Source organism: Jatropha curcas, chromosome 6 (assembly GCF_041381405.1).
Source record: "Jatropha curcas cultivar XTBG-Jc1 chromosome 6, XTBG_Jcur_1.0, whole genome shotgun sequence".
Classification (NCBI taxonomy): Eukaryota; Viridiplantae; Streptophyta; class Magnoliopsida; order Malpighiales; family Euphorbiaceae; genus Jatropha; species Jatropha curcas.
The window spans coordinates 5,168,387-5,180,495 of NC_143156.1; the positions used below are offsets into that span (position 1 = coordinate 5,168,387).

The 12,109-nt window shown below is 30.4% G+C and overlaps 1 protein-coding gene and 1 pseudogene across 1 annotated transcript in view; one reads left to right on the forward strand and one right to left on the reverse strand.

The window, feature by feature from the left end:
* LOC105636000 (Major facilitator superfamily protein) overlaps positions 1-12,109 on the forward strand; it is an 83,717-nt gene that overhangs the window by 11,177 nt on the left and 60,431 nt on the right. The gene's annotated exons all lie outside the window — the stretch shown is intronic.
* On the reverse strand, positions 2,152-5,749 carry LOC149495360 (putative terpene synthase 6; annotated as a pseudogene).

The window sequence follows — 12,109 nt, forward strand, 5'->3', positions numbered from 1 at the left end:
AGAAAAAAAAAAAAAACAAAAAAACAAAAGTTGACTGAACAATTTTAAATTGCCATCAAAAAATTTTATCATTAATTTCTTATTTTCACACTAATTTCTTATTTTGTCGCTAATTTAGTATTACCGGCAAAATAGCAATAAAAAATTTTTATTGATAAACCCTTTTCGCTAAAAAAGTAGCTAACAAAAAAATTTTTATCGGTAAATTAGCAACAATTTTGTCAATTTTGTCGTTGAATTTAATTTTCTTTTGTTGCTAACGTCGCTGTAAAAATAGATAAGTTTTATCGATAAAAGTATTTCATCGTTAATTTTGTTGTTCTTTTGTCGGTATTTTATTGTTAAATTAATTATGAAAATTTCTTATTGATAATTTATTGTTATTTTGTTGTTGACTTTAATGCATGTTTTGTAAAATAAATATATTTTATCGGTAATTTATTATTTTATCATAGTTTTTATTATTGATTTTTAAATTAATAAACTAATTTTATTTTAATAATTATATTAATTAAATTAATTAATAGCTAAATTAAATAAAGAAAAATAATAAAAAAAAGCACAAAGAAGTAAAAGAAGAAGAAGATGAAGGAAAGTAAGAAAATAAGAAAAAAAAAGGAAAAAAAATCAGATTAATTTAGAAATAAATCTGGGTAATTTATAGAAACCATAGCCACCACATTGACTTTGACAAATTGATTACATTAATTTGTATTTATGAGATTTGGTACGAGAATCATGAGTTTAATAGTTCAATCATGAGTTTACCATTACTAATGTTGATTAGAGGGATTCTCAGAATAAATTCAGAGCGGATCAGCCTATGAATTAATTCATGATTAATTCAATTGGACGGTCCAAATCAAAAGAACTATGGTTTGATTTTGTGAATAAGAATGAATCATATTTTATGAACCGTTAAATGGATACAAATTTGAATAATTCGTGGAAATTAAGATTTCTTGATAATTTTTTACTAAGTTCAAATTTAGTTTTATAAGATAATAAGAAGCAATATATTATATTATATTTATTAACTTCTCTTTTATCTCTTTCTCTTGTACATAAAAAATTATAGCCCTAATTACTCCTTCATGATATATGTGCGGATCGGACACCCTAAATTCTGTTAGCTTTATGTTCTTTTCTTCCTTTTATCTAGAAAAAAAAAAAGACATATTTCAAAATTAGAATCAAAATTATATACTCAAATCATATTTCTGACAACAAAGTAAAATTATATGCATCATAATCATACATTAAATATATCATTCACAAATATTCAAATATATACATAAAGTTATAAGGCTAAATAAATAATTTAATCCCTAGAGTTTAATGAAAGAATTTTATGGCACGATGAACTTTAAACTCAATTTTATAATACCTTTAGTTTTATTTTTTATTTTTATGATAATCTCATATATCATCATCCTTGTAATAACAAGTGTTAAGTTTTGCTCTTTTATATGCAAAATGTTGATGTAATAGTCTCACCTCTAAATAAAGTGAGATCTTGTATCATCCAAAATGATGGAATTTAGGCCATATGATGAAGTTTATCAATTCTATACATTTTGGCTTTTATTTTTTTCTCAATCAAATGAAGGAATTTGGCAAATACATAACTTATTTACATTTCAAATCCAAACAATATCAAAATTCTAAATTTATTATGACAATATTTAACAACTTTTTAAGTAGCTTATAACATCTTGACCTGTAAAAATGCTAAATGCTACTTTTTATAGTATTCGGTAACATAGCTTTTAAACTAGCTTTTAGAGGTTAAGATAATATTTTATAAAACATTAGCCCCTATGAGGTTTTAATTTTAGTATTTTCACTCAAACAGCTAAACGCTACTAAAAAGTAAAAAAATATTAGCACACTTCAAACAACAAATTTTTTTTATTTAAGTGATTAAGTATGATACAATATTTCATGTTACTTAAATTTTTGTAATTCATAAAACACTCAAGATATCAGGATTTGAAATCATAATCCCATTCAATTATATATAATACATAATTATAACAAGCCTGAGAGAAGAAATAGAACTGAAACCATTACACAATTATTGAGTGCATCATATGCATGCAAATAGAAAAATACATATATATTAAAATTTAAAAAGCGGGTTTCAACTTCTCATTTTGACAGGGCAAGTGGCTCAAGAAAGAGTGAAATAACTTTGTCTTTTAGACTTGATGGGTTAGTATATCCATCATCAAACGTATAAGCAACCTCTGTAATGCGAGCAATGTTGACGAGACATTCAAGGATAGGCCTTGGAGTAGAACTTTGTCTCATGCATTCTTCATTAATGTCTTTCCATGCATTTCGACAAAATTCTAATATCTCTTCAACTGCCATTTCTTCTGTGACACCATATTCCTTTTTGTAACACTCTACACTTGAAGCACGGTCTCCCCTCTTTTGCTCATCCTTCAAATAATAAATACACAAGTAATTAGAAATTATAAAAGAAATACAAACCTATTTGGATCAGGAGCGAAGCTACCGATAAACATTAAAGGTAAAGCTTTAAGTAAAAATATAGAGAGGGCAAGTGACTGAAGTTATTAGGACAAAAAAAAAAAAAAAAGCAAAAGTCTTGGGTTGGAACCCTCTTCTCTTTTTAATGGCTTTGCAGTTGCATGGGATAGTGCATATGCATTTAACAAAATGTATAGTAGTATGAGCACATACCTCATGCGATACTGTATCGTTCAACAAACGACCAATAATCTTGACAGCATTAGCAATTCTTGGGTTAGCTTTTAGCCACTCATATTCTTTGATGCCTGCAAATTTTCCCATCCCAACGAAACATGCTGCTGCTTGAGGTTGCACCATTGTGCAAATACTCCCTAAATGTTGGCACATATCCATCATTAGACCATTTCGCCTCCATCCGGTAGGCTCTCAATAATTCTTTAAACTAATTAAAATAGTTAAAAAATACGAAGATCAGGCTATCTATCAGCAAAGATATAACATATTAGTTTTAAAATTTCAATAATTAATTAATTAAAACAAAGCCTAAAACAAATCTTACTGCCTCCTTCGTATAATAGGCACAATAGGACCTTCCTTCTTTGCACACAATATTACTTGTTTCCTCAAAAAGATCCAAAAAGGTCTTGTAGAGATCTTTCATGTAATATGGGAGTTGATCAATTGCACTAATGTTGCACCTGAATATTAAAGAAATAAAAATAAAATAAAATCCACCAGTAGGAAACCCAAGTGTAATTATTTCTTGCAATTACATCGGAAATAGCACCTCTCAAATGCATCGGTAAAGGCATTGATTTCTTCCATTGTAGCATATGCATCATATCTGTCATCTGATAATGATACCATTGTAAGATATTTGGTTACCATTAACCTTAAAAGAGCATAATAAGGCTCGGATTGTATTGAACATGCCCCAGAAATAGAGCTCTACGATTCTGTCTCTTGCATAGGGAAGCTTCCCTGCAAGATTGGAATCTTTCCACCCCCTGAAAATATTGTGTTAGTACTATTAGTATCCTCGCATTCTTTAAGAATATGCAGATGGATTGTTTTAAGTTCGTATAGTCAAATTAATTGCTTTACAAATAAACTTTACCTTACTAGTTCACCAAGCTCTTGTCTGTGTAGTAATTGTACTCGATTGAAATCTAATTTTGCAAACTCAAGTAGGGGTTGATTTGGAGACTCATCTTCTTCGTAAACAGAGATGTATTGCCTGGCCTCAACTCTTGGTACTCCTTTGTGAAAGGACAAGATGAGAGCATTTCTTATATGTTGTGCAAGATGATGAGGAATTGATTGCATAGCTAGGGATGACTCCAAGATTGGCTTTGTAAAAGTAAGAGCTTCATCTAGAATATCTTCTCCGTGCACACTTACAGAACTTGCTTCATATAAGCTGAGAATGCCCTTCACATCATTACTGATAGCTTTCTGGAAATTTCCATCCTTGTCCTTGAATTTGTTGAACACATCTAGTTCATAATTAAATTAATAATATGTTAATCCTGTTTTGAAATAGACTAAATTTATTTTAGCATAATAATTAATATCAAAGCTTATACATAGGGGTAGCCACGTTTCCGGAACCCGAGTTCCAGTTTCAAAAACAATGATGGTTCTGGTTCTAGATAATATGGAATCAAATCGAACTGGAAGTTGATTGTTCCGAATTAGAACCGGCCAATTATGATTCTGGTTCCGATTTTGATAGTTAACGGTTGCAAAATCAACGGTTACTTGACCGGTTTCTGGCGTTCGCATAATTTTAAAATCAAAGAATTAGGAAACATTTTTTATTCAAAATTTAAAATTTAATTTTTCAAAATAACTTAAAAAAAAAATAAATAAAAAAGGGGTTTGAACTTAATTTTTTCAAAGAAAAAAGGGCTTGAATTTCCTCTACTTAGCATTACAGAATAATAATATATAACTTGAAAAAATTAAGTAAAAAAAATTAGGGAGAATAATTAGAGATTGGAGATATTATTTGAGAATAATTTGGACTATTTCAAGGAGAACAATTAGAGTTTGGAGAAATTATTTGATAATAATTTGGACAATAATTATAAATTGGAGAGCTTAAAAAGAAATAATTTAGTATGAGGATGAATGAATAATGAAGTATTTATTAATAAATCCAAAAAATCTAACTTGCATAAATTCCTTAAAAGTTGCTGTTATATAACCGTTTATAATTGTTAGGAAGGTAAGTGATAGAACCACCCGTTCTAGCTCTTGTAAATCAAAATTCAAATTTTTTTTAGGAACCACTGACGGTTTGAATCGTTGGAACTATCGGTTCTAACCGATTGTCAAAACCTTCGATTATGTCCGGTTCTTGGAACCGTTGGTTCATGGTTCTAAAAAATTTAGAACTGGAACTGAACTGCAACCCCCTGTTACGGTTCTGGTTTTGTCCAATTTCAATTCCAATGGGTTTTGAACTGACAGCTCCAGTATCAAAAACCGAATTTTAGCCACCCCTACTTCTACACGTAATAACTAAAATTTTAACATAAATAGACACTTACCGCAGGACATCTTATATCCATGTTGTCTTAAAACTCGGAAGAGAAGTGCTATATTATAGAGATCACAGTCAATATCATCAAGAAAATTGTAAATAGTATGAAAAATATGATTTAACTGGTCTTCAATCTCCATCTCAAAATGATACGATATACTAAGACGACATAATGTATTGATAAGTTTGACATTTCGTATTAGATTCTTCGTTAAATCCATTAATATGTCTCTTACCTCTTCCTTAAACGACTCTACCTTTTTTAGCGTACGATTCATATTCCTGTGCAAGCAAAGAGACATTCAATTTAATATGTTGAATTTTACATATTAAGCACAACATAAGCAAATAATTAGAACTTTTTTACGCTATTTAGCAAGAATATAATTTTCTCTTCTTCTCTTTTCTTGTGTCAACAAAAAACAAATAGTGCAATTTGTATATATTGCCTAAAGTTAAAATTAAAAATACAATGAACTATTAATTTTTCAAAAATATTTGAATTTTTTTTTTTTTTTGGCTATTAGGATATTTTAAAATCATAATAGGAAATAATAAACAGTTGGCAGAGGTGGTTACCGAATCTGCAAAGGAGAAGGAAGTAAAGCTATTATATCCCCACAAAGTATGAGGGAAATTAGGCACAAAACGAGACACATTTTGCTCAGCTTTTGGTTGTAAATGGGCTTGCATTTCCATTATAGCATATGAATCTATCTCTCTCTCTCTCTCTCTCTCTCTCGATCTCAATAGATGAAATTAAAATCTCTGTGTATGATATGACGATAGAGGCTAAGCTAAGCTGATGCAAATAAATAATAATAATGCTTGTGATTGCTGTTCTTATTTCAATTTGGTAATGATCAGATCAGTATGAAAAGGACAAGTCATCCCTTAATTTTCCTTTTTAATGTATATCTTTATCTTTATATTTATATTTATCTTGCAGCAGATCATAATCCTCTATATATTCTTTAGACCCATAACGCTCTCCCAAACAAAACCAAACACATTTCTATATGTCTATTATTAATTTCCAATTATTCATTCTCCAATGAATTCATTGCCCTACTCATAATGAACTTAAATCAATTGATTATTTTTATTTGGTTTTGTTTTCTTTGAGTTTCTTCTTTCCTTGCTTCCTCCCTTTCAACCGGCTTTTAATTAAATAATTTCATTTTAAAAGATAGTATTTCTTCCGTTTTAAAATTATAGTTCCACTTTTTTTTTTTGGAGTGTCCCCATTAAAATATGTGTAAATATACATTAAATAAATGGCATATAATGGGAGGATAAACCAACCAACATGACTTAGGCTATTTTATGTTAAACATACGCCCAACCAATTATAAATCCAAATATTAAACACATTAGTCCTTAACAATGCAATTTTCCACAATATCCTTCTATACAGTAATAGGTAGAGAAAGAAAAAAAGCCTTAAGTTTCAAGGAATTATGAACATATTGAGCACAATATAAGCAATAACTAGAACTTTTTATTCTATTTAGCAAGAAAATAATTTTCTTTTCTTTTCTCATGTCACCACAAAACAAATATTGAAATTTATAGGCCTAATGTTGAAAATATAAATATACAAGTTGCTAATGTGGGAGCCCATTGTCACCACCCGTTTCCGTGGACCGGCACTAGGGCCCAGATAAGCTTAAGGTCCCCGAAGCCCGTATTAAGCCTGAAACACAAAAAAAATATACTATCTCAATATAATTTCAAACATTCAGCCCATATTACTAGGAAAATAAACCTCAAGACTTTATTAAATCTCGGCCCAAATTTATCATCTACAACATTCCACAGTTCGAGCCCAATTAACAATACATTCTAATATGGGCTCACAGAATTATTTCGTCTATGTTAATACACGACTAAATGTATGTAACTTCTACAACTGTGGAGTCACTAATTTTTTGGTATACATAGCTTTTTATACATATAATTACGTAGTAAAATAATTATGGAACTAGGAAAATTTCTCTATTGCCCTGCGCCGTAGAAACATAGCCTACATCAGATTAAAGAAAAACTTACTTCCTGAAAAATCAAACAAGACATGTGAGTTTTCTAAGGGGTAATAATTATTGCACAACACATGCATTCACACAAATGTGTAAATATATCAATCTAGTTATTCGACTAGTTATATGCTCACGCAGTCAGTCACACAAATGACATATCACCAGCACTCACAATCATTAACATCTTCATATAATCACATCACGTGGAAATTGGTCTGTGGCGTCATCGAAACACCCGACGAGCCGTACTCTCACATGGCCCATCCTCTCAGATGTGTGCCCCAGGGAGCCAATCACCCATTCTGGCCGACCGGTCTAATCCTCACATGACTAGTCCTCTCATTGTTTTTCCATTCTCTCTTTTCTTTTCCATACCAACAGGAGGCCACCCTGTGGTTTTCCATATCATTCATATCATATCATCAGATGCACATGGGGGCGCCAATCTTCCCATACATGGCCGACGGTAGTTCGTCCTCACAATCCCATGGTGACCCACTTCATCCAAATTCCACACAAACATGGCAAAACATTGTCACATCACAACTAATCAAACATTGCAATTAATTGCAGACATATTGATCAGTCAAACATCGTAATGCAATGCACAATTAGACATCCATACTCAAATGCAAATAAATAAATAAATCAATAATATTAACAATAAACAACAACGATAAAATAAATGATAATAATAAACAATAACAATGAAAATAAATAAATAATTGAATAATTAAATGAGTAATAATGATAATAAATAAATAATTAGAGCACTCAATTTATTATGTATTAAGTTATAGAATTAATCTAAATAAACTTATTAATTATGTTATTAATTAAAACTAGTCTAGGTTCTATCAAAATTTCGGCAGCACCTCCCCTAAAATTTGACTAAACCACAATTCAACAATATAATATCAAAGCCCATCCGTCGGGCAATTCAACGCATCCCATCCGCCATAACCTTATTTGTCAATTATTCGATCAATCAATTCACACAGCCCATCCATCCGGCAATCAATTCACACAGCCCATCCATCCGGCAATCAATTCAACCAACCCATTCGCTTCAAACTACATGTATCATCCATCAAACTCACATATATACACTTAATAGTTCCAAGTTAACTAATTAACAAATTATATTAACCTCCAAGCATGATTCAATGATATTATTAATTGCTCTAAAACTATTTACTTGTCTAAGCCTTAAATTATAACTCTCCCCTACCAATATTTATTAAAATTCCTAAATTAGCTTACATAAATATTAGCTAGGAATTCTTATCTCAATACCGAACCTTCTGGCTGTAACTAATGTTCATGAAATATATATAACAATATGCAGAACTAATTTGCATTTACATTATACCGACTGATTCTTAGCAAAATTATATTTGATTGATTATTTTAATTTACTTTATTACTCAATTAAATTAATTAATTAATTCCTTATATACAACAATTGAGAATTTAGTCTTAGAGCGTACCAATTGAGAATCGGGCGACGATTCCATGATCAGCGCGGAGAGAAGAGAATTCTGTCTCTCGGGGCCTCGCCGGAGTGTCGCCGGCCGGTCACAGGACCGCCGCCGTGCACGGTGGCCGGAAAGTCTTGGCCGCTCAAAACCGAACGCTCTCCACGCCATCTAGCTCGATTCTTCCCCAAGAGTCCGTTTTTGGCATTCGTTTTGCGAGATTGATTTTCTAGGTGGCCGAAATGAGCCCGACAGTCACCCTTTTCACCGCCGCTCTTGCGGTTTCTTCCTACATGCTCCATCGCCGGATTTGTTTGAAGGAAAGTGATCGCGTGGAGGAATGGATTCGTCTGAGACTCTCCTTAAAGTCTCTCGTCGCCGGAATCGCTAGACTTCGCCGGAAAATCGAAGAGCAGGTGCGGTTGGTGGAGGCAGCTTCAATCGCGCCGCTGGAGGTCCGATCGGGGCGAGGGAAGGCTGGGAAACGAACCGGCGACTCCAGGGAAGCAGATCGCCACCTCCCTTGCGTCGTATGGTGGTCGGAAACGGCTGAGGGAGGAGGGTTGGTGCTGCCCCTCCCGCTCAACGAAGAAAGAAGAAGAAGAAGAGGGGAAGAAAAAGGAAATAAGTCGGTTTCTAGATCATTCCGGTTCGATTCTAATCGATTTGGTCTGATTCAATGATTCGGCTCGATTTTTGCTAGGTTTGCAGGTTTTTCACTTGGTTTTCGGATTATTCGTGTGGTTTTTGAAAAATCAATTTGATTTCTGGGTCAGTTCAATTTATTTTGATTATTTTAGTTAGGTTCCAAAATTTTTTCTCCATTTACTGAATAATAATAAAAATATTAATAGTAACGATATTTGATTTTAGGATAATTAATTTTTATATATCTATAATGGATTAAATTGCTAGAGTTTCATATTATTTCTCGAAAATTTTAACTGTTCTCAAATCAAAAATTCAGAAGATATATATTTGGGTTTAGGCCCAACTCGCAAACTTGGGCTCGAATTGAGATTGTTTTGTATTTATAGCCCATATAGTTGAAAATCGAAATTTTTGATTTAATAAAAATTCGAAGGTTTCGAAAATAAAAATTCGGGGTATTTCACTCATACTCTAGTTAGTGCTTCTTACTCTTATGTTCATCTCCAAATTTGAGATTATATACCAGAATGTTTGTTAGCCTTCTATGTTTCAAGTTAATGCAAAGTGATTTTTTACTTTAAGAAAAAAAAAAAAAAAAAAAAAAAACCACAAAAGTTGACTAAACAATTTTAAGTACTGAAATTAATACATATAGCACTATAAGAAAAAAGGGAATTGCCATAAAAAAAATTTTATGGTTAATTCCTTATTTTGTCGCTAATTTAGTATTACTGACAAAATAGCAATAAAAAGTTTTTATTGATATACCCTTGTCGCTAAAAAAGTAGCAACAAAAATTTTTTTATCGGTAAATTAGCAACAATTTTGTCGCTGAATTTTTTTTTAGTTTATTGCTAATGTCATTGTAAAAATTAGACAAGTTTTATTGGTAAAATTATCTGTTGCTATTTTGTTGGTATTTTATCATTATTTTTTCTTTGTCGGTATTTTATCGATAAATTAATTATGAAAATTTCTTATTGATAATTTATTGTTATTTTGCCGTTGACTTTAATGCATATTTTATAAAATAAATTGATTTTGTCGGAAATTTATTGGTATTTTGTCACTGTTTTTTTTATTGATTTTTAAATTAATAACTAATTTTATTTTAATAATTATATTAAGTAAACTTAATTAATAGCTAAATTAAATAAAGAAAAATAACAAAAAATTATATTAATTAAACTTTAATAGCTAAACTAAATAAAGAAAATAATAAAAAAAAGTACAAAGAGGTAAAAGAAGAAGAAGATGAAGGAAAGAAAGAAAGAAGGAAAAAAGGAAAAGAAAAAAAAAACAGTAGAGTAGTAGAAGAAAAGAAAGAAAGAAAGATGCCCTCAAAGCTATTATATCCCCACAAAGTAGGAGGGAAATTGGGCACAAAACGAGACACATTTTGCTGAATGTTTTGTTGTAAGTGGGTTTGCATTTCCATATATATTTTTTTTCTTTTTTCTCGCTTTGAAGAGGAAGATAAAGGTACTACAAGTGTTTCTAATTCATCCATAGTTAGAAATCCATCTGGGTAATTTATAGAAACCATAGCCACCACCATTGACTTCACAAATTGATTATATTAATTTGTATTTATGAGGTTTGGTACCAGAATCATGAGTTTAATAGTTGAATTAAAGATAACGGATTTAATTAGTGACAACTGAGATTGAGGGATCAGTTTACCATTATTAATGTTGATTAGAGGGATTCTGAGAATAAATTCAGAGCGGATCAGCCTATAGATTAATTCATGGTTAATTCGATTGGACAGTCCATATAAAAAAAACTATGGTTTGATTTTGTGAACAAGAACAAATCATATTTTATGAACCGTTAAATGGATACAAATTTGAATAATTTGTGGAAATTAAGATTTCCCAATAATTTTTTACTAAGTTCAAATTTAGTTTCATAAGATAATAAGAAGCAATATATTATGTTTATTAACTTCCCTTTTATCTCTTTCTCTTGTACATAAAAAATGATAGCCCTAATCACTCCTTCATGATATATGTGGGGAATGGACACCCTAAATTGTTAGCTTTATGTTCTTTTCTTCATTTTATCTAGAAAAAAAAGACGTAATCCAAAATTAGAATCAAAATTATATACTCAAATCATTTTTCTTACAAAAAAGTAAAATTATATGCATCATAATCATACATTAAATATATCAGTCACAAATATTCAAATATACACGTAAAGTTATAAGGCTGAATACATAATTTAATCCCTAGAGTTTAATAAAAGAACTTTATGGCACCATGAACTTTAAACTCGATTTTATATTACCATCATTTTATTTTTTAATAATCTCATATATTATCATGCTTGTAATAACAATTTTTAAGTTTTAGTCTTTTATATGCAAAATGTTGATGTAATAATCTCACCTCTAAATAAAGTGAGACCTTTTATCATTCAAAATGATGGAATTTAGGCCATACGATGAAATTTATCAATTCTATACATTTTGGCTTTTATTTTTCTCTCTATCAAACGAAGGAATTTGGCAAATACGTAAATTATTTATATTTCAAATCCAAATTCCATTAATCCAAACAATATCAAAATTCTAAATTATTATGGCTATATTGGGAAACAACTTTTTAAGTAATTTTTAGCATCTTGACCCGTCAAAATGCTAAACTCTACTTTTTATAGTATTCGGTAGCATAGTCTTTAAACTAATTTTTAGAAATTAAGATAATATTTTATAGAATGTTAGCCCCTGTGAGGTTTTAATTTTAGCGTTTTCACTCAAAGAGCTAGCTACTCAAACGGCCAAACGCTACTAAAAAAAAAAAAATACGAGCACACTTCAAACAATAATTTTTTTTATTTAAGTGATTAACTATGATACAATATTTATGTTAATTAATTTTTTGTAA